This window comes from Arvicanthis niloticus, chromosome 7 (genome assembly GCF_011762505.2).
Source record: "Arvicanthis niloticus isolate mArvNil1 chromosome 7, mArvNil1.pat.X, whole genome shotgun sequence".
Classification (NCBI taxonomy): Eukaryota; Metazoa; Chordata; class Mammalia; order Rodentia; family Muridae; genus Arvicanthis; species Arvicanthis niloticus.
Genome location: NC_047664.1, coordinates 81,221,773 through 81,245,089, shown reverse-complemented (window position 1 = coordinate 81,245,089; position 23,317 = coordinate 81,221,773). Strand labels below are relative to the sequence as shown.

Below are 23,317 nucleotides of genomic sequence, written 5' to 3'. Positions count from 1 at the left end.
TTCTGTACTTATTCAGAGAGACATTTTAATCACTGTATTTTATATTTTTCTGGATGCATATGTTCACTTTCAAAAATGATCACTCAACTTCTCTGGAGCTTAAATACAATTTAATACTGAAAATTTGTAATTTAAAATTTTATGTAAATAAATTCTGTCATGTGGAAGAAAAAAGAAGACTAGCATTAAGTGTTCATCATGCAGTGTATATATTTCTGTTCTCTAAAAGAATTGTTAAAATTGGAAGACTAGACCTATAGGCCCAAAACCCTATGTGTTAAATGTATTTAATATTTAAAGATAAGGTAAAGAAAGCTGGCATAAGAAGCAATACCAACTGCTGAAGTGCTTAGTATTTTAAGGAATCTAACATACAAAAAACAGCAGTTTTCAACATCACTTAAATTTATCTTGCCACAGAACCTTTAATAACTGCTTCCATTTTTGTTTGATTTGTGTAAATCCACAGAGCACAGTTATAGAATCATTTATTTATCAACCATTGTAATATCTCTCATAAATATGTTCTGCTGCAGAATTACACAAAATGCCAAGAAGGAAAGTAAAACAAATTCTATTGTCTCCTGGGACTAACCCTGAAACGCACATGCTCACAACAGGTATTCAAAATAATACTTTTAGTCAGTCTCTCTCTCTCTCTCTCTCTCTCTCTCTCTCTCTCTCTCTCTCTCACACACACACACACACACACACACAAACACACTCATCCACACTTACATGCATTCACATTCATTCTCACACACTCATACACAATTCATGTATATTCACACACACACACACACACACACACACACACACTCATACTCACACATTCAGAAGTAACAGAATCAAATTTAGGAAGTCCTGGTATCGGTGTACTAATTACAGAAATGTGCATCATAACCACCGCCGAACACTTCAAATTTTCTTCCTACTACATATCTACAAAAAGATCTCCAACCACACCTATGTCTCACAATACTCATGTTCTTGTTAACTAAATGTAAGCCACAAGGATTCATTTTTCTACCTCACTGAACTCTCTATTCCTGCATATACAAATTTCATTTACTTTAAATATGTTTACTAGTCATTGACTTTTCACACTTGAGTTTTCAAATATACACCAAATGATCACTATGATGTTCCATTGAGCATTTGGTGAAACTTGAGTTTCACAAAACAACTGCTTCAAAGAACTGAGGAGACAAGGGGCTTATTCAGGAAAGTCCCAGGAGTTAAAGATATAATCCACAGTCCTGCTCAACTATTAATATTTATAGGAAATCCTTTTTTTTTTTTTTTTTATTAAGGAAGGGCTGACCCTGACTTTTATATCTTGGTAAATATGTAACTCAGTAATTGCTCCAAATTACAAAAAAAAAAAATTATTATGCTTCATAGTAAAAAATTAATAATTGCTAAGTACAAGTATGAGAAAGAAATTCTAAAGAACATCCAAAAAACTGCTGACACATAGTACATTCATACATGGAAGAAGTCAACAACAGTGATGTGCTCTCTGATGTAATACAGTGAATCTCAGCAACAGACCTGAAGAACCAACCAAGAATTTCTAAGTTAATATATTCATGTGACATCATTTATCCCAGACAAAATAAAAGAAACAGCTAATATGAATATGTTAGTATATAAATAAATCTATCTACACTAGGATTAGAAATAATACTTTAAAAATTACTGGCACGTAAAGAAATTGCAGGAAATTTTATAATTGTGTGTATGTTCTAATCTCAGTTCCACTGAATACAAAAAGTGGGCAATTGATATAAAATTGCAAGTTCAAAATAACTCTGTGAATATTGTGAATAAGGAGTGTGCTGGCTCATTCGTGTCAACTTGACCCAAGCTAGAGTCAGCTGAGAGGAAAGACAATTGAGAAAATGCCTCCAAAGACCATCCTACAGGCAAGGGCAGTTTCTAAATTTATCTTATGTGGGAAAGCCGGGTCCATTTTGGGTTGGACCACTCCTGGGCTGGGGGGTCCAGGATTTTATAAGAAAGCAGGCTGAAAAGCCATGAGGAACAAGCCAGTAAGCAGCATTCTTTCAAGGCCTCTACATCAGCTCCTGCCTTCTAATTCCTGTCCTGCGTGAGTTACAGGCCTGCCTTCATCCAATGATGAACAACGATGTGGAAGTATAAGCCAAATAAGCCTTTTCCTCCCAAATTTATGTTAGTCATGATGTTTCATTACAGTAATTGTAACCCTAACTAAGACAAGTATTATTAACATATTAAGTGGTTTCTGCCTTAACTTTTTGTTACCAGTCCTCAGAGTTGAGTATGTTTTATGATCTGTAATCATAAAATGTTAGGAGCCATGCTGCGTTTGCTGAAGTAGCTATACACTCGCCATTAGAAGATGGCGCTGGCTTCCTGTTCCTGGTTCTTCTTGGCCTTGGTGTCTGCAGCTGTGCGCACGAGTAGGCGCAAATTCTCCCGCTGATAGTACTATCAGTAGATATGTAAATGAGACCCCAGTCTGTAAGCCAATGAGGACAGATCATGTCTCTTTGATAGTATATAAGTCAGTACATTCTGGGGCTTGGGGTCCTTCCTTTGTTCTCCATCTTACATCCTCCTAACTAAAAGAGCTATAACAATAAAAGACGCTGTCAAAAGAATCTTAAATGTGACGTGCTCCTTATCGGCGAAATAGTGTGTCACAATAAAATATAATTTAAATATCATCTTTAAAACATGGAATAAGGTACCATGAGGAGGAGTATATGAGATTCAAAATTCAGAATTACTGAGACCCAATGAGAAACCCCTTAAAAGCACAAAGGAAATCCACAGAAACTATAGTTCACACTTCACTACACGCTAACATTCATAAAGAAGAACAAGGAGTGTCCTCTGCTACTGACACCGTGAACTTTCAGAGAACTGCATCCATTTATAATAAAGTAGGCTAACATCTCATGTGTAAACCTGTTGCCTTCCTTCATCTCCCATTACATTTTGTGTTGCTGTTGCTCTGTCTCAACAGCCCCTACATGCAAGGAAGAAAACACGTGTAAGAAGGCACACTATGACTCTCTCTGCCAGTTCTTATTCAAGAAAGGTCTCATTGAATAAATGTCTGCTAGGAGACTCTGAGTAAATTTCATTTCTGAACACTACTGTCTGCAGCCCAGCAGGCTGTTTTACCAAGATAAGATCACACATTTAATCAAATGCACCAAAAAAAGGAAATTCTCACAAGGTTTCCTTAATACCATCAAATCACCAAACACAATGTTGATGGCACAGTGATTTTTAATCCTCTTTCTTCTTTAGGGATCTCCAGCAATAAGGCAAGTCGCTATTCAAGGGAGTTCTAATTAAATTTCTATTAACCTGTAAGATTTCTCCTAAAGTGTCTTTATATGTTACTACTTACACTGTTAATACTAAAATAAAAACAGCATAGCTTCTCAATTTCAATAAAGAAAACAGCAAAATAAACCAGGTGGCATATGCCTAGATTTGGGATGTTGAGGAAGGAGAATGAAGAGATCAAGGCCAGCCTGAACTACGAAATTAAAAAGAAAAGCACTAAAATCTGGATACATGGTTCCATTTCCAAAGTGTTTACCACAGGTGGCTGTGAGACTGTAATGTCATAATGAAGAGACAGAGACCAGGGGATACTAAAGAGTCACTTGTCATTTAGTCTAGCCAAGTTAGCATGCTCTGGGTTCACAAGGAGAGAGTATCACAGTATCGCAAAAAATAAGTTGAGGGCTAGAGAGAAGACTCAGTAGTTAAGCGTGCTTATTGTTCTCCTAGGATCTGGATTTGGTTCCCAGAACCCATGCGGTGGTCCACAATCAATTGTAACTTCAGTTATAGGGAATTTGATGCTCTCTTATGTCCTCTATTTATGGGTCCTCCACAAAGGTAGTACACAAAAACTCACATATCATCCTACACTCATCTAAGCAATATGTTGGAGTTCTACTTTACCTCGGGCTCTAATGATGACATAATGGAAATAAATTAGAAATCTGTCATTTCAAAACCTTAGTGTTAGATACATTTAGGTAAATTTTCTTTCGGTCATTGCATGAAGCTGAAGTTACTTAGCCTCCATTATTTGAAACATCCCATTTGCTATACATTTGAAGAGTCTGTCTCTAAACAGAATGTTTACTCGAATAAACATGTACTTCCATCTGAAGCCTGCCACAAATGGACTAGCCAGTGTAAATGCCCAAACAGATGGAGAGATCCATACCCATAAAGGCAAACTGGTCCTTCTTTTGCTTCTGTTTGCATTTATTTTGTGTTTTGTTTATTCGTCTAGCATAATTTTGTTTGTGCAGTTTCTGTTAGCAGAACTGTTTCTTCCATGCCATCTCCAGTCAGGGATCACTATGTGTTCCTTTTTGTAAAAATAATCTGACGTCACTCGTAGAACTAAAACATGAGTTAATTCTATCCTGAGTATGTACTGTCTAATGAGACATCTGGGAAGATCTGCTCACATGGGTGTACTTGCTCCTGTAAAATCTACTTAAAACCTGTAAGAACAGCACTGTTCTCGACAGTGTTAACAATATACAAGAAGAAGCCGGCATTCTGAACAAACCTGAGTTCAGTTTGCCCTTTGGACTCCATAGCAACTCCTCCACTGACTGAAAAAAAGACCACATTTCTTTTCTAAGTGACATCTTTCAGTGTTTAATGAGTTTTCATATAATCCAGAGCCTGGTTGACCTGAGATACAGTTTCAGCAACAGCAGGTGTTTCTGAACAAAAGATGAAAATTTCTAACCCACGATTTGCATGAGCATATTGGGTGTTCCCTGCATAGTATGTATAGACAAGGTAACTCTGACTACTTGCAGGTAATTAATGGTTTTCCTAGCCAGTTTTCCAATGGTGGTTTGTTATCAGTTAACAGCTGGTCACCATAGTGAATGATCAGATGATATGAACTGCTTTTCTTTATTCTGTGGAAAATCACGTGGTCTCAATCGAGCCATCCTTCTGAGTTAATTATCTTTCCATCCTTACTCACGCTGCTTGGCTGGTACACAGGTGTGGACAGACCTGCTCTGCCTTTTGAATATTTTCTTGTTGTTTGTTTAAGCTCTGCATGTATATAGTGAAGAATCCTGAAATGATATCTAAGTATAAACATGAAATTCACTCATAATTCCTAGGTGCCCTATCCAGGTTGCCTGAATGTGCATTTTTAATGCATGGCCTTACACTTAATGTCAGATGAAGCACTTTCTACCATGGCTTTGTATTTGGCAGTTTAGTAAGCTTTGAATTTTAAGGAGAGTGGTTCAGACAGGGAGACTTCAGCTTAAAGATACTCAAGCTATAGAAAACAGCTATAAAAGCTAAGTAGCTAATTTTACTTGTGGCAGAAATCAAAGCTTCTAAACATCAGAGTAGAGTACATGTGGAAATACAGTCAGCAGCATAGCACTGAGGCAGAAGCCTAGGGCCAGAGCACATTCTAAAATGTACTGATTTTGGTAAACCTCCATTTTCCCCCCAAAAGTTTCATCTAAAATCACAGTAACATCCTAATAAATTAATCATCCCAACCTAAAGCTAACTTGAATTGCCTTTGCAATTAAAAAAAAAAAAGTAATAAATGGAACACTTCATGTAAACTTTTGAAGTTGAATGTAATTAAACATGACAACTGCAATACTATTATAAAAGTTTCACGGTTTCAGAATGACTGATAAATACGTCACTGCCTTGGAGAAACTTGTTGAATTCCATAATGACATTTAACTGATTTTTTTAAGACTAAAAGACTATGTATTGTTGTTAAGGGGAATAGTTGCTTCAGTTTTCTCTCATAAACACCTATATTTAATAGAATTAAGAGTCCCTAAAAAACATCTATTGAAATTTAAAGCCACTATAAAGAAGAAAAGCAATGGATATACACACGCCTTGTGTTAACCAAAACTATTTCTCAATAGGTTCTTTGTCCGTTCCTTGAAGTCATGATCAGTATTTCGAGTCAGGGTTCAAACAACACCCATTAGCCTTTGACAAATCAAGAACACTGAAAATCTGAAGGAAAGAAAACACCCATGTAAATCAGCTGAGACCTCCCTAGCCTGGCAGAAATCAAATCTCACGCAGAAAGATGACCATCCGTCAGGCCTATTTCCTCTCAAGCAAAAGTCTTTATTTGGAAGCACTTTGAGGAAAGGAAGGGAGAATGAAACCAAACCAAAACAAAACAGGAGACTGTTGAAAACCCTCTCACAGGGTCAGCTGTCAATGGAATGCATTTTAGTATTCAAGTTACCCACCCGAGCATAACATCAAAAACTGGGCTTAGTCTCACCCCTATTCTCATAGGCTCAGGCTACTGTGAGCCACTGGGGGCTGCCTTGAATAGTAACACACTCTGCCTCTGCGGGATGCATAAACACCAACATGGGCTGATCAAACAGAAGGGGCTGGGGAGGAGGGTGTTTTGTTTTGTTAACTTGGCTTTTATTTTCTTGAGTCATACTTTCAAACACTTAAGTGTGCTGCATCTTAGCAAGTCAGCTGTTCAACATCCAGGCCTTTGTTGTTAATTTTCTCAAATGCTGTTATAGATTCCCCTTCTTTACATACAAACTAGACAAGTAGAAGAAAGAGTCAGGAGAGAGAGAGAGAGAGAGAGAGAGAGAGAGAGAGAGAGAGAGAGACTCATATTGGCAACTGTCACTGGAATACAGATGTTCATCCTCAATTCTGAACTTATTTATAAGCCTTTCAATACTTCTAGTCTTTAAGGCAATTTTTGGGTTCTGAATTGTAAGGTTCCCTTTGCATAATTCATGTATAGCAATCTTATGAGTACTTGTACTTTGGGGTTATAAATCTTTCAAAGGCATGGAAATCTGTAAATTTTGGAAGTGGATGATGACTTGATTTGGTTACAACACTGAGGCACTTAGTGCTTAAAGAGCTGTTGACACCCTGTGAGAAGAAGCTCTGCTGTTTAACTTGAAATGTCTTAAGTTAAATGGTTATTTTCATGATTTAAAATCGGTCTTCAGCCAGAGTGCTAGGTGGATGTCAAAAAGAATTTTTTTTCCCCGTCAGGATTATTTTGGTGAGGAATTAATAGTAGAACTTCATATTTTTAGTTGAATAGGAGGCACTCAACAATGGATATATGGATATTTAACTGGTTAACAAAGAGGAGACAGAAGAATGAACAGCAAGAAAGACAAACACCAGACCGCAAACATTTTTTAACTGCTTAATAAAATGCTATTGATTTTTGTAGCTTATCAAGAACTCTTCAATTAAGTAAATGATATTTGATTTAGCTAAGTTTTCTTAATGATTGTACTCAAAGACATTTCTCATAACACTGTGACTGTAATATCAGGTACCATAAGTCCAATGTTCCCTTAAGCAGAGAGCAGATACTTTTCTATTTACTTCTTATTTTTCTTGCCCAACCATCAGTGTGGATTTACTATCTTTGTTTCTCAGGCAGAGATGGAGGAGGTAGGCCTGCAGATGTTGGAGAGCATAGTCAGGTGTCTCCATTCCAAAGGCCATATCTGAAAAGCTCATACAAAACAGTTTTTAGCTCTGCCTATCTAGCAGTGCGATTTTGATTTCGTCTCTGTAAAACTGTGAAAACCTCAATCCAAATGTTGAGGGTATTCCCAGTGATAGGCCTGATTCCAAACGTACAGAGATCCATGGAAAAACATGCAAAAGCAACCATGTTTAGTCGGTGCATGTATCCACAGCATTTTCAAATTTATCCAGAAACTTGATTCACAAGGACTAGAGTTCTGCTAAAGTTTAGCACCTAGTCAAGCTAATTTGTATGCAAAGCTTCTTTCACCATTAGTTTGGTATTTCAACCACTCATATACAGACAGAACCACAGGATATAATTACCCCAAGGATTCTTTTCACTGAAATGGCCTGTTGTGGTTCTTAGGTAGTGATTAACAGATTAAGTGTGTAGTGAGTCGTCTTGATATCACTTCAGAAAAGTGATTTCCTCCCTAATAATTCCCAAGATGCATAAATATTCAATTAGGGTCTTTGAAAATAATTTTAATTGAGCATTCACACTACCCAACTTCATCCTTAGCTCAATCTGGCAAAGGTGTTCTGTTAATTTTTCCTATAAAAAATTTTTTCCCTCAACTCTCTGTGAGTTGAAAGGTAAAGAATAAACGCAGGATTATCTTTTCCATGAAAGTTTTAAGTGTAGTACGGATTTTAATGCACACTCCGAAGTAGTGATGTGAAACATGACTGCATATCTGAATAACACAGGGAATTGATTAACATTTCCTAGGACTCTTGGGAGATCCAATATTAATGATGATGATAATGATGATGATGATAGTAGTCAAGACAGCAGTCCTTGACAATTTATTATTATTGGGTTCCAGGAACTGTTTTCAAATCTTTCAGTATATTTGCCTGTTAAGTTTTCACAACAGTCTGTGAATGTGATCCAACTCCCAAGCCCATCAGAAAGAAGTAGGAAACCGAGATACAGTGAGGCCCCAAGTCAACCAGCATCACAAACCCTAGGCAGGCACATGGCTCTCTACCTCTACAGCATTCTGCCTTTCTAGATAAAAGAGCTATAGCTCATGAATTGATTTACAATTTTTTCTCTTGGCTCTTCCACAACCAGCCAAATGCCAATCTTACTGGAGATCTCTGTGATGACCAAAACGTTACACATCAAGTTCTCCACAGAATGTTGGGAAAACCAATAATTAAAATGCCAAGGAACTGACAAATACAGTGTCCCTCAGCCTGCTTCTGTTTTTGAAGCGTGAACTATACGTGATCGCATGTCAAGATGTTCTTTCTCTGTTAAGGTCACATGAGTGATATTCATGTGTAAAGGAGACAGATCCAGAGACAGTTTGGGAGGTTATAGGATTCCATTATACCCTTTTCTTTATATGCTTTAAGAGGAATGGCATAGAGTATTTTTTGAGTCTACTATCTGGGATCATCACATCATACAATGTTTATGCATGGGTTAACCGGAAGTCTCATAAAAGGCAGGAAAACACATGTGCACATGACATATGGGAACAGAGCAATGATGTCATCGTGATCCACACACATTCTGGGAATCTCAAATGCACACGTTTTAAAAGTCGAACAAAGGCAGATAACGTGGAAGGATGACTATTAATTTGCTTTTTACTTGGCAAGCCTGTGAAGGGGTCTCACAGCCCTGGAGTTCCCAGAAACACACAGAGAGAGCAGTGGCTTAAGAACGTTCTCAGCTCCACACAACAACTGAACTGCAAATCTCACAAGACAGGTGCTGTCAGCCGGATGATTTATTTCTCCATAGCAAACACAGTTTTCAATATGAAATGGATTGCCATTACCACTATTCCATTTCAACTGTTGAATAATATAGGCCAGAATTTTAACGTCATTGGTCTGTGCTTACTCTTGTGAAGACATTCATTAACATGAGCATTAAATTTCTTTTTAAAATGTCAATAGGACATATCAAGGCATGAATAATTTCTTTATCTATCAATATTTATAGACTCTGGGGGCTAGGAATGTAGCCCACTGGTAGGACACTTGCCTGGCTGGCACACTCAAAGTGGTAGGTTCAACTTCTACCACATGGGGAGAAAAAAAAAGAAAGAAAATGGAAAACAAAGGTCTAAAGTACTCTGCCATGATGAAATATAGACAGAACTTCATCCCAAACGCCCCAAATAAATGAAGTTCAGTTACTTCTGAATAAGACGAGGTATGATATGTTTTTATATTTTGTGTTTATCAATAAATGAGTAAACAAAACATTACACATAGTTACTTATGAAGTAGAATTAAATTTATTACTTCTCAGGCCAGGAGAATTACTAAGCACATTTTGAGGTGGAAGGGGGGCTGCAGAGCATAAGAACCACTAATGGCATGGAGGAACAAGTTCATACTAGTTTTTCAAATGTATATAAACACCAGTATCAAGTTAAACAATGAATGTAATACTGGAGTTTTCTCTGTAAGAATTGAAAATCTCCACAACCACATGCATGCAGTCACAGCAACTGTGAACGTGTGTATATGCCTGAGGTAACAAACAATTAGACAAAAAGTACCCAAATGCCTTTATATTTGACTGCTTTTGTATTATTATAAACCGAGGCATTCTTTAAATAAACATACTTGCACACAATAAAAAGACACAAATAAAATGCAACAATAACGGAAGAGTATGCGTGGCCTAACAGGCAAAACAAGGGCACATTACAATGCATCTTCAACCTAACCTAAGTGAACAAGTAAATATTTTGAATGTGATGCAAATGTAAGGAATCAAAGCCAGAAGAGCCCTTTGTGAACCTTAGGAAAAGCTGAGCTGCCTCTCCTCCCCACCGCTCTTCGAACCACTCAACTCATCTCAGTATTTCTCAAAATCAGTGCATGATCCTAAATACCAGAATCACACTCGGGTTTCCTTGCTGATTTCCGAATGCCCTCCTTTGAACAGTAACTGTCCTTGTCATTTGGCAGCCCTTTTGAAGAGTTTCAACCAAACTGTAAAGTGGCCCATATCAAAACTGTGAAAGAATTCACTTTCGCATTATAATTTGACTAAGTTCGGTCTCTGTGATCGTATAATCATTTTTAATCTGCTACTTATGATTCGCTCTTATGAATCAAGTCCATAAAAACGTTGCCTGTTGCTGAATACTAGAATCAATGCCAGGCCTAGCAGCTGGAGCCAGTAAGTCCCACACTGGACATGATTCCCTCAAGGGGTATGGGAGGCAGAAACTGCAAACTACAAGGAGAATATTATTAAGAAAATGATTTCAGAATGACCTTCCATTCATATTTTCAAGCAGGGCTTTCAATGTGAAGCGTAATCTCCATCCTAAGCTACGGAAACTGAGACCTCAAAAGCATTTTCCAAGCTGATAAATCCCTGACTGGCTTATCACTCTTCTGGCCAGGGATGCCTGATGCATACCATCATCTCCATCTCAAGAAATTAAATAGTTCACAAAGACCTTTGTACCCATCATGCCTCATCTCTGGATAAGTAAAAGGAGCCCACTCTGCCATACACTCCAGAGGAACACATTACTGAATATTTAGTGAGAGACAAGTGCCAAGAAATGGGATGTAAATGCTCTTGACATATTCACCTTTGGTTAAAGACAGCGCAATGCATTGACAGGCACGGGCCTAATGACATCAGGACCTGTGGAATGCTTGACTGCTAACAAACGCATGCTGCTAGGAGACAGGACAGATCTGATGGGATCTTCTCTGATAAAGACTGTAAATCACTGTGTTGAGAGCTGCTAAAAGAGGAGAAGTGTCCTACAATCCTCAGAAATGTCTGCAAGTTCAGAAACTTTCACACGACCCCCCCCCCCACCCCAAGAAAGGAAAGAAAAAATAGGAAGCAAGATTCTAGGGGGTAAAGTCATAAATCTAAGTTTTTTATAATGGTCATAGGTTATAGGATAATATCTCCTATAAGTAATCTTAGAAAATATAACTTAATCAAAATTAGGCATGAGTGAATAATTCTGTACTTGTCCTTTGTAACCTATGCTTTATGGTCAGGTCCTTAAAGGTATACTTAAAATTAAAGGCACATCTACAAAAATATGGGTTTCTTAAAATAAACTAGAACCTAGACATTTTACACAGACATCAAAGTAGTCAGAAGTAATATGCAACTAAGTAGTGCAATATATTTTACTTATTGCATTTCAAAAAGAATTATCTTTGCAAGCATGAGTTTATTAAGAAGTGTTTATCTCTGTACATCTGTTACCTGTTCCTTCATTACTTAAAGGGAGAAAAACACAAAACAAAACAGAAAACGAAGCTAAAAGGGATTTCAGCATAAACATCCCCTTGTTTCCTACACAAATGATCTGCTATCCTCTTTGGAAGACGCCGGAAAACAACTGGCAATTCTAAGTGCAATGAGCTTACAGATAAATTGGGCGCGAGAACTGCTGACCACTCGGTACATTATAGACTGAAAAAAAATGAATTAGGGAGCTGCCTAACGTCTGTTATCTCTTAGACAAATGCAGCTGACTTTCCAAATGCAAAAAGAAAAAAAAATCTGTAAAGTGGTTCCTTGCAGATTCTACGACACCATTCTCTAACTAGCGAAGACAGACCATATGACACTAAAATTAGCAGACCTCCTATTTACTTCAGAGCAAAACACAGAAGGCATTTTTTTTCCTTCTTGCCAGAGTCTATGTGTCTCCTCATTTCCCCCGGCAGCTGGCTGCAAGGATGTAAAATCAGAGGTGCAAGAAGCCTCACACTTCCTAATGAGTAATCCACCCAGGAAAGTAAACACAACAGCCACCAGCAGGTTCGGCTCTGAGGGAGACAGTGGCAAAGATGCTTACACTGTTGTTTACAATGTTCTCTAACTACTGCAGTCAGGGGCCTTAGGAGCCTCAGGGAGGAGACACTCGGGAGGTGGCTCCCAAGCCTCCAGTTCACCCAACTGCTCTATCACTGGCTATCGATAAAAGCAACACACGTTTCTATTCGGGCGAGGAATGTGGCCAGATCATTCCAGAGACCAAGGATTCTGCGGGCTACACTTGATTACCGCAAATCTGCGCGAGAGGTGACTGCTCTAGCAGGTCTAATCAAGGCCAATCTGGGATGCTGTAGAGCGCTGCACCAACGACTCCAAACATTTGCACGGATCTCCAGGGGAGAGGGAACCTGCCGCCAGGCTTCCTCGCAACCCCACCGGGGGCCCTCTGGGCCTCCTGAAACCAGATTTTCCAGCTAAGCAGATCCCAAGCGATTTCTATGAACAAGCTTCACTGAAGGCGCTTCAGTTCTCCTACCCCTGCACAAGTCTGCCCGCCACCCTAAGCGCGCAGGATCCTATACACACAGACACATGCACGCCGACCACTGGCCAACTACCCCTACAAACACAGGGCTGCACTGCTGGATATCTGGCATGCTCAGCAGCCTCCTCTGGGCTAGCACCAGAGGTTGTGTAGTGCTGGACCTCGCGCTCCACTTCAGCCCAGAGACTGCCCATCTCCCAAGAGAAGCAAGCACCCAGGTGCCAGCTCGCCTACCTGTAACTCGCCACCAGGGCCACACAGCTCTGCCCACCGCACCCTGGCGCCCGGGCCGCCCGACCCATTGAACATCCTCTCTACACTGGGTGCTCACTCTGGGCCACAGCTCAACCCCGTGACACCCATGAAAGTGACAGCTTTCTCCAGCTAAAATGGCTCAACAAAGCCTAGGCACTCAGGTCTAAAACAAACTGCCCGGCTGTGAGACACTCAAGAGAAATGTCTGGAGGCAACGCAGTTCCACTTCTCAGAGGCGCGACCTAGGCAATCTCAGCCACCTTGGATGCTCCCAGGGAGGCGTCCAGGGAGGATCAACCAGGCTCACCACCCCACATTCGCCATCACCCCCGAACTGCGCTCCTCACCCGGTTCCCTGTTCGTCCTCCAACCCGTTCCCACGTCCAATGTTGCTCCAGCCTAGCGGAGAAAAGGCGCCCCCTTGGCTGCTTTCCGCCCCTACCAAAGGACAGCATTGGGGTGACAGGGGAGGGAAAATGCGCGGGGTGGGATTCGTTCCTGTCACCCGGCGTGTGCGACTGACAGTACGCGGGTTCTCTTCTCCTCTACATCTCCCTCTGTCACCTGGTCGCCCAGTAGCTGATAAAACCTCAAACCCATGCCAAACCCTAGCGCCCACCAGCCAGGAGGCTCCCTTCCCGTCCCGCATCACGATCAGATGAGTGTGTGCATGAGGGCGAGTGTGCGAAGGCGAATGTGTGAGTGGAAGGGTGAGTGTACGCGAACCCCGCACCCCCTCGGTTGCCCGCCCATCGGATGCCGCCGCCTGCGCCCGACCAGGGCGACCACAATTATGAAGAGTGCAAAGAATAAATTACCTTTCGTAACCGCCGGTCCCTGGGATGGTCCCATCAGTTGCTCAACAACCTGCAAGCCGGTGCAGTTTTCCACAATCCATCCATTGAGCCCCGGGGCAAAAAAAAAAAAGAAGAAGAAATTTTTTAAAAAAAAGAAAGAAAAAGAAAACAGAAAAAAGATGGACCTGTCCCACTGTAGACACCCCAAGTCACACCAAGCAACGAATGATAATCAAAACGCAGAGACGGCAGGAGGGTGGAGACCCCAGTCAAAGAAACAACAAAAAGTGTCTCTTTTCCTTTCTTCTTCTACACAGCCATGGAGAAAGGGGAAGCCGGGAAAGCCAATGCTAGTCTTCCTTTACGTTTCCTCGCTTCACACGCCCCAGGGGGGCAAAAGCGGAGCAAAGAGAAGGAGGGTTCAAATGTCTCTCTCAGGGCACAGTTGCACAACTTCGGAGTCAGGCTGTGTCTCTCGCTGCAGCCGGTGGACCCAAGCGGGAGCTATTAACATGCGGCAGTCATAGCCAGAGCTGATTTCCCTCCTCCTGCAGCCGCCGCCGCCGCCGCCGCAAGAAAAGCCGCTGCTGAGGAGACCAAAAATCTTCCACCATCCCCCCCGCAGCCGATCTTTATATCCAGTTCTCCCACCCCACCCCCCTTCTCTTTCTTTTTCTTCTTCTTCCTCGTCCTCCCCTTTCCGCCTCCGAGCGGGAGGGAGGGGATAGGTAGGGGCAGCGGCGAGGACCAGTAGTGGCTTCTCCGCCCAGCCCTCCTCGCCGTCCTCCTCCTGCTGCCCCCGAGGTGCTCCGGCAGTAGAGGGTCCGCTCCGTCGCCCGCAACCCGCTCCGAGAGCCCAGGCGCGAGCCGCGCAAACTCCTTGCCGGGTGCACGGCGTGGACGCGCGGGCAGAGCGGGCGCCGGGCCGCCGAGGGCTGCGTGCCTGCGGCGGGTGGCGAGCCCCGAGCTCCGGTGGTCGCCGATCAGCTCGCCGGCCGTGCCGGGTAGCTTCGGGCATGCGGGAGCTTCATCGCCCGGCCCCGGCTCCGAGCCGACGCCGTCACCGCCAACCTCCTCGGCCGCCGGCTTCGGTCCTCTTTATTTGATTTTTTATTTTATTATTTTTTCTCTTCTGGACTCCCCCACCGGAGCCACTGAGGCTCGGGGCGCCCTCCAGACACGCACACGCTCTTCCCCGCGCGCACACACGGGCGAGCTCCTGCCCCAGCACCACCGTGCAGCCCGCGCGCGCACACCCAGAGGAAGAGGACTGAGGCCAACGAAATAAATAAATAAATAAAAGAGAGAGAGAGAGAGAGAGAGAGAGAGGAGAAAGAAAGGGGAGGGGGGGGCGAGTCACAGGCGGCGGCAGCAGCAGCTGCGGGAGCGGAGGCAGAGCGCAGTCCGCGAGATGCCAGCGGCGGCGGCGGTGGCAGCGGTGGCGGCGTCGCCCTCCCGGCCCGGCCGTGCCATCTGCATCCCAGCTCCTGGGGAACTGGAGCGAGCGCTGCGGGCCGAGCGGGCGGAGGGGGCGATCGCGCCCGCAGACAGGCAGCGTGCGCGCAGCGGCCAACACAGCCGAGGCCGGAGTGAGCCACTGGCGGGGTGACGGGCGAGAGAGCTCCCAGGACCGGGGAGGGGGGCTCCAGGCCGGGAAAGGGGCGGCCGGCAAAACCCGGATCTGGAGTCCGCGAGGGCTCCGCGGGCGCGGGCTCCACCTAGCCGCTCCGCAGAATCTTGGAGGTGGGAATCGTGGGGCGGCTAAGGGAGGCTTCCCTTGCAGGGTTTGTCAGACAAAGGGTACCTCTCTCCTGGGTAGGAGCTTCTCTCTCTCTCTCTCTCTCTCTCTCTCTCTCTCTCTCTCTCTCTTTCTCTCTCTCTCTCTCTCTTCTCCGCTCTCCCTTTCTACTCACCCCCACCCCCACTCTCTCTACTCAATTTCTTCACTTTCCCTGCCTCCCTCCGGTTCTCCTCCTCCCCCACTCCCCTGTAGGTGAATGAGGTACCCGGCTGGGAGTTCTGCCAGTGTCTTTTTTTTTTTTTTTTTTTTAAGGTGCAGATTACTCCACGTGTTCTTTATGCGGGTGCTGACTTCTAAAGCACTGCCTGCCTTTGGGTCTATTTTATGTTTCTTGAAACTTACCTCAATGTCCAAGTTCATTGCAAAATTCAAAGTACACCTTTGGGGGGGGAGGGGAACCTAGAGACCCAATGATTTTGATTTCACATCAATAAAAATTACTATGTAGAATATAGAAAACTGTCTTGGTTCTAACTCTATGCCTTCTGCTGTGATAAAGTTTGCTCAAGAGACCTTTGTCAATTAATTGTACATGTTTGGGATGCTTTTGTAAATTTAATTGTTAAGCGTGTGTTTCTTCCTCCCTTTCTTTCTTCCTTTTTTTTTTTCTCCTATAGCATTTTATCACTTCAATGACTAAGGAAGTAGTTTCTATATAAGCACAGTCTAGGGACTAAGATTTATTCTATGAACCTAACAGGTACATCGCATTCCTATTCAGGTCTCCTCGCATTGAATGAGGCTGTATAGTGTCATAAGGATCTAATGGCCTCTGGGAAGTTGCAAGGTGGTAACCACAACCCCAGCAGATCTGTAAACCCTACCATCATCATCATAGCTGACCATCCCTACCACGAGAATGAATTCCATTCTTTTTTCAAAGCTCAACTCAAGTGCCAGATTTCCAATGAACCCTTTTCTTAATTATCCCAAGGTGAGAAAATGCGGTTTTGTAACATATGATATGTGTTATACACACCATATCCATTATCTTCTCTGTTACAATTTGGATCTTAAGTGCCCACCGAAGGTCTTTATGTTTAAGGCTGGTCCCCAGCCACGGATGATTTTGTGGGGCAGTAGAACTTTTAAGAGGCTGGGCCTGCTTTAGAACCTTGAAAATGGGACTTTGTAGAGGATATAGGGAACCCGACCAGCAGGTACCCTGAATTCTATTTCCTAGTCACCGAGGTGAACAGCTTTGCTTTGCTATACATCAGAGGTATTGTTTAGTACCATAGACACCAAAACAACAAAGCCAATTAGGCACAGACTGGGGCCCCCAAAACTGTAAGCCAAAATGAACGTTCCCTGCCAGGAGGTTACTTTTGTAGGCATGTTGGCACAGGATTGGAAATGTGACTAAGCAGCTAATTAGCTCGCACGGCGGCACTTTGATAGTACCTCTACCACAGCGCCTATTTCTTCCTCCTTATTCGGGCTCTTTTCAAATAATTAACTGCGTGTTACTATATCGTCTCTTATAAGAGCTATCTTAACGGTAAATTCCAAGCTTTAATAGTCTATATTAGGAAAGAATATGCTATGTTCTTTGTGTATCAAGTAATTCGTTTGGGAGTGGGGGAATAGAAAATCAAAGAGATTTAATGGCTGAATTCTGACCAAGTAGATTTTCATAGGCTCAAACATGGCTGCTTGAATTTCCTTAATACAGGGCAGCTACAAGCTCCCATGAGTATTGAAATACAAACTGATATCTGGATTCACTTGTGACTTAAACAAATAGCTTCACAAAGTATAGACTAGCAAACTGTGACAAGAGACTCTTAGTCGTAAAGGAAGCAATATGGAAACAACTCAGTTCCTATTTACTGTATGCTTAATAAGTATATTTAGATAAAATAATAGAAGAATATTTTTAAATGGATAAGATATGAAGTAGATCAAAGATATTAAATATTATTAGTGATTACAGTAAAAAGATAAGTATAAATAATTAATGGATGTAACTAAGGAGTCTATAAGTAATGTGTTTATCAAAGTGTGGAACATCTCACTGGAAAAATAGGCATGGTTCCTTAAACACATAATTAAAAATTGTTCATTCAAGAGAACTTGGACCGAAAAATAAAGAATTTCCTTCCCCTTCCCCTCCTCCTCCCTCTCTCCCTCTGCCAAGTTTGTCTGGTCAGCCTCCACCCTCAGCTGATTTTACTCTTGGTAGGGGCCCTCAAATACCTAAGAATCTTCCAAGTGTTTGTTCTGAGATAGGTGAGCCTTAGTTTATCTCTGGTTTAGCACCTTCCAGCTTCCAACCTCAGTTGCAGAGCCTCCCCTCTCTTTCTGGAACAATTGTTTCAATTTGGAGAGGAGGCTGCAGTTTGGAGGAGGATGTGAAACAATGGTGGTTTACCACGGTTTCAATTTTGCTCATAAACAAAACAAAAACTAAATTAAAAAAAAAACAACAACAACAAAAAAAAACAGCAGCGGTGTCTCATAACCTTCACAACCTTGGTTCCCAAAGACAGTTTCAGCCATAAGGTCTACAGTGTCAATGCAAAGAGAAGGAAGGACAGAGGAAGAACATGCCTGGCCTTAAAAAACATTTCCCTAAAACTGCACGCTTACTTTCCTGTTCATTTTATCCTCGGATGGGAGATATGAAGCATTTCCAGGCACTCCTGTGTCCAGCTGAAAGGCAGGACTCTTTCATGCCTTAGCTCTTTCTCGGCCCATGAGTTAACATCCTTGACTACCCTTGGCTAGACTTAACATCTTTTAATCTTTTAGTATCCCAGTAAAGAGATATTGCAGACAGGAGATGATACCTCCTTCACATAAAATGACCTTCTTCTTCAAAAGTATGTAAGCACTTAAAGGGTTTCAAATTACTGAGCTTTCCCCATCAGGGACAGTCCTCTAATACCCAATCAAGTATCTGCAGACAGCTACATTTTAAATGCTGTGAGGCCTAAATACACTGACAAATCAAGGTAATCAGAGTGGAATCACATCTGCAGAGCTGCCAGTGAAGCAGGAAGCTCAGACTGCTGGCACACAGTGAATGATGAGAATTCCAAGGATTTGGGGTGCACAAGAATAAAGGCTTAGCTGTAGATAACACCACAGGGCCTATCAGAGTCTGTTTTATTGTCCTTGTGAGAGAAATTAACTAATCTAGGAGGTGACCGAGTGAGCACCTCCTAGAAGCTTTCTTACAGTAGGACCTTTTTGGTTTTTTTAACTTTAAATGAAACTTTATTACACACAAGTGACAAAATCGAAGACTTCCTTCCTTCATACACACTTACTCCTCCTCTCCACAGAAAGGCTACTTTTGAACTACTCATCTGGTCACAACATGGACTATAATGGAACAGTAAAAATGTGTCAGTGATTTAAGTTGGAGACAGAGACTGGTCTATATCTCGTGCATCCAGTATCAAGAATAGACAAATGTCTTCATTCAAAAATACAAACTAAATTCTCTATAGGAATGGGTGGTAACAACAGTAATCCATTATATATTATTGACTGAGATGTAACTGATGTATATAGTGATCAGCCAGCCTTTTCTTCAGACATTTATTTCAAGAGACGTCTCTGACGTTGCTAGTGAGGATCCTGCCTTGAGCTTCCTGCATTGATAAGGGCCAAAAGCTATTCTCAGATTTATAGCATGCCACATCTCATACCCACTCCCATTCCACCCACTGCACCAATTCTAGGCTCGTTCTCTTCTCTAGGGATTTCTGTCACTATAGCTTTTGCTGTAGTTAACATGGCGACCAGCCCAGCAGCATGCAGGGAAACAGTTCTTGCAAACTTTGTTGAATCAGTGACTCTCTTTTTCACCGTGTTCACAATACCACTGAGCACAACATCATAACCAACACTGAGAAACTTTGTAGAAATTTCTCAACAATCAAAGATCCTTCAAGACACGCCTTCTTTGCAATGGTCTCTGACGGAACTTTGAGTGCTCCTTGAAAAAAAAATCTCTATACTAATTTTCTGATCTTCATTAGCTGGAACTAATTAGTTCAAGTCTGAGATGGACAGAAGCAGTGTGAAGACAGAAGCAGGCAATGACTCCTTCTACTGCAGCTCCTGTAGTGCTGGAAGCTACTTTAACTCTTCTTCCTTCTCGATCACTTGCACATCACCTCTTCTTCTTCCAGCCTTCAGGACAGCTAGCTTTTCATATTCACTGGTTGTGGTGTCTAACTGCCGGGGAGGAGGGGGTCGGTGAATGTGGTTTTCAGTTTGAGCGTTGTCACCATTTGGTTTCAGAAGCATGTCAATGAGATCCAGATGTGGAACTCACCTGATAAAGGACGGTCTGGGAGTCAAAACATTTCTGCTGGTACTGGGAGCACAAGCATGGAGGTAGGTCAGCAGCAGCAGCCAGTAAATAGGCCCATTTTAGATGATATGAGATTATAAAATATTACTCAGATTATATTGCCCTGCTTAATTGGTACCCTCCTACTCCATCCTTTCTTCAAGTAAGTCACTCTTTTAACAACGCAAATGAAGACGCGTGCATTCAGCAGTTTTAAAGACCTGGGAGCTTACCTGTAGATCTAGATCTACATGTTTGTTTTTACACAAAGGGTCACAATGCATCCAAGGCTGGCCTTCGTCACATGGTAATCCTTCAGCCACAACCTACCAAGTGCTAGGATTACAGGCGAGCAACGTTACAAGTGACTTTTCGGAGCTCCTTATTTTAAGATAGATTCTCTTGATTAAATGGTAATTTTTTCCACATACTGACTTTTCCCCTTTCCAGTAAATAAATCTCCCTGAATTTTTTCTTACCGGTTTTCAAATGTCTATGTAAAGTCCTGCCGACTCTAGAAGTCCATGAAAGCACAAGCAAGCCTAGCTTTCTCTCTGTACCTTTGCCCAGCTACTTTGTTTTAGATCCCAAAATCAAATTACCCTTCATAACTCCAGATTACATTCCATACAGCTTGCATACTGTTACTAAGTACAAATGTCTGAGCTAAAACATTATTGTGTAGCATTGGGAGCTCACAAAAACACAGTTAACTTGCTGCATTGGTTACTTTCTCATTGCTGTAATAAAATACCTGACAAAAGCAACAAGAGGAAGGAAGGAGAAAGGGAGGGAGGAGGGAGGAGGCAGGAGGCAGGGAGAGAGGGAGAGAGGGAGAGAGGGACGAAATCGCAGGAACATAAAGCAGCTACTCAGAACTGATGCTGCTGTCCAGTTCCTGCAACATTGTTGCCCACACCTTCCGTAGGTACACCTATCAAAGACGTCAACTTATCCAGTCTAGAATCCTTGTAGCAATCATGCTCCAAGTTTGCTTCCTGGGTGATTCTAGATCCTGTCAAGTGGACAATATAAACCTTCACATTGCCGGGCGGTGGTGGCGCACGCCTTTAATCCCAGCACTTGGGAGGCAGAGGCAGGCGGATCTCTGAGTTCGAGGCCAGCCTGGTCTACAGAGTGAGTTCCAGGACAGCCAAGGCTATACAGAGAAACCCTGTCTCAAAAAATCAAAAAATCAAAAAAAAAAAAAAAAACCTTCACATTTACAAATGTCACACCGCTGAGTCTAGATTCAAGATTCTAGGAATATAAAAGCATTCCCCAAACTGTCATTCTTAGTATGTCCTAGACTTACAACGGCAAGCCAACTTGCACTCTACTAATAACTATGTTGATCAACTGGAAAAAACCTATAAAAGAAGGAAATAAAGTATCTGCTCCTTTATCAAACATTCTTTCTTCTGTCCTCTTATTTCCATCCCTTTCTTTGCAATTACAACAGACATCAACATTACTCCGAACACTAATTACTTTTGCTTCTCTAAGAATGATTCCTCTGCTTAGTTAAGAGAACAATTGTATGAAATAACGTTGGACAAACTTTTCAGTTGTATTCTTTGGCCATGGGTGTTTGCTCCAGTTTTAGGCAACTAAGCTATGTTTAGCTCATAGATTCTTATCCCAGAAGTCTTCCGACTATGCAGGGCAGAGAATATCAATAAACACAAATATGAAAAAGTTTGGAAGTTATTTTCAGTGGAATAAAGTTGTCCCCTCAAAAATCCGTAAGATGTATTCCAAACCCCTATCTGAGACTTTAAGAGATAATTAGATGATAAACGTGGATTCCCTCAAAAAAGTGCTATGAAAAAATGGACTCCAGAAGTCCTGAGAATGGTCACTAGACAGAAGAGATGGCTAAACAGCTAAGAATGTTTACTGCTCTAGTCAAGGACCCTAGTTTAGTTTCTAGAACCCAATATTAGGCAAATAACAACTCCCTGTAATGCTTGTTTCCTGTGGCCTTTGCCGGTATCTCCACTTATATGATTCTCTCTCTTTCTCTCTCTCTCTCTCTCTCTCTCTCTCTCTCTCTCTCTCTCTCTCTCTCTTCACTCACTTATCCTCTTCAAACACATGTTACATCATTTAAAATGATAAAAAAAATAATGTATAAATGAATGAAAAGGACTGGTTTTAGTTTTGTTGTTGTTGGTTTTGTGTGTGTGTTTAGAACTCTAGCATTCAGATACTGTGATTCTAGTCCTTTAATGCCTAGAAATGTATGAAAACAAATTTCTTTAATACAGAAGACACCGGTGCATAAATATTCTTCTGGGCTACATGAACAAATGTCTTTCCTTGCAAACAGAGTGCAAATACTTACATACCATGTTATGATTTCTGTAAACATTGTGGGTAACCACAAAGTAGAAGCATGACCCAAAAGTCTCAAGGAAGCATGGATGAAGAATGTCCCAGTAGGTGCCTAGATAAAGCTGTTCCTTCAGTTAACCTTCTCCGGTCTATAACCTCCAGTTCTACATGAAGCCATTTTCAGGAGAAGACCTGCAGCTGTCTGTCAAATACAGAGGAAAGTAGTTAGAATCTATAGAAAGGATCCAGTTACTCCTCTTACTCTCTAGTAAAGGAGTGCCATTGAAAGGTCTAAAAACCTTGAAAATAAAAAATTTCAATTCCCTGGAAGTATACTGGGCTCCTCAGAAAGAACCACTGACAAGAAGTCTTTAGATAATGATAACCCTGAACTAGGGAGGATAGTTCCAGAGCTGAGACAGTCTCCTGGACACCTGACTGGAGGAGATAATGGGGTCAGAGCTGAGTTGGTCTCTGGAATTCTTCAAGGCCTCACCAAATATAGAGAAACTAACATAGCAAAAAATCAAAATTGTACTAATATCAGTGCCTTGCCCCTATACTTCTGGAAAATTCTCCTAGCCCTGCATAAAAGGAGACCTTTGAGCCTCTGGGGTCATTGCCATTTTGATGAATGGTTGGCACCTGCATGTTGCTAATTTCTACAGAATAAATGGACTTTGCCTTTGTATACGATTTGACTCTGGGATCTTCCTTCAGGGATTCTATTCTGCTAACAGTCAACAGAGCAGGCTCTGGGTGGACACATAAATCTTTCTAGGAAAGGAAAATAGACTGCATTTTGTGAGTAGACTGGGGGCAGGTGAGGATGGGAACAGAGCAGGGGGGTTAGATGTGGAGGAGGTAAGTGATGGAAGAAGAGAATACAGGGAGAAACAGCCCAACTGGAAACTATTTGGATGACGGTATGAAAAGCTAGTGCAGT

General features: G+C 42.0%; 1 protein-coding gene across 10 annotated transcripts in view; it reads right to left on the bottom strand.

Moving 5' to 3' along the window:
* Adgrl3 (adhesion G protein-coupled receptor L3) overlaps window positions 1-14,486 on the bottom strand; it is a 721,722-nt gene extending 707,236 nt beyond the window's left edge. For 4 of the 10 annotated variants that reach the window (XM_076938710.1, XM_076938714.1, XM_034508804.2 and 1 more), the window contains exon 1: window positions 13,946-14,485. The gene's annotated coding sequence lies outside the window, so the exon portion shown is untranslated. Of the gene's footprint in view, window positions 1-13,106; window positions 13,125-13,474; window positions 13,611-13,945 lie in introns of those variants that run through there. The other 6 variants (XM_076938716.1, XM_076938717.1, XM_076938718.1 and 3 more) reach the window with 5 other exon arrangements.
* Between the last annotated feature and the right edge of the window lie 8,831 nt (window positions 14,487-23,317).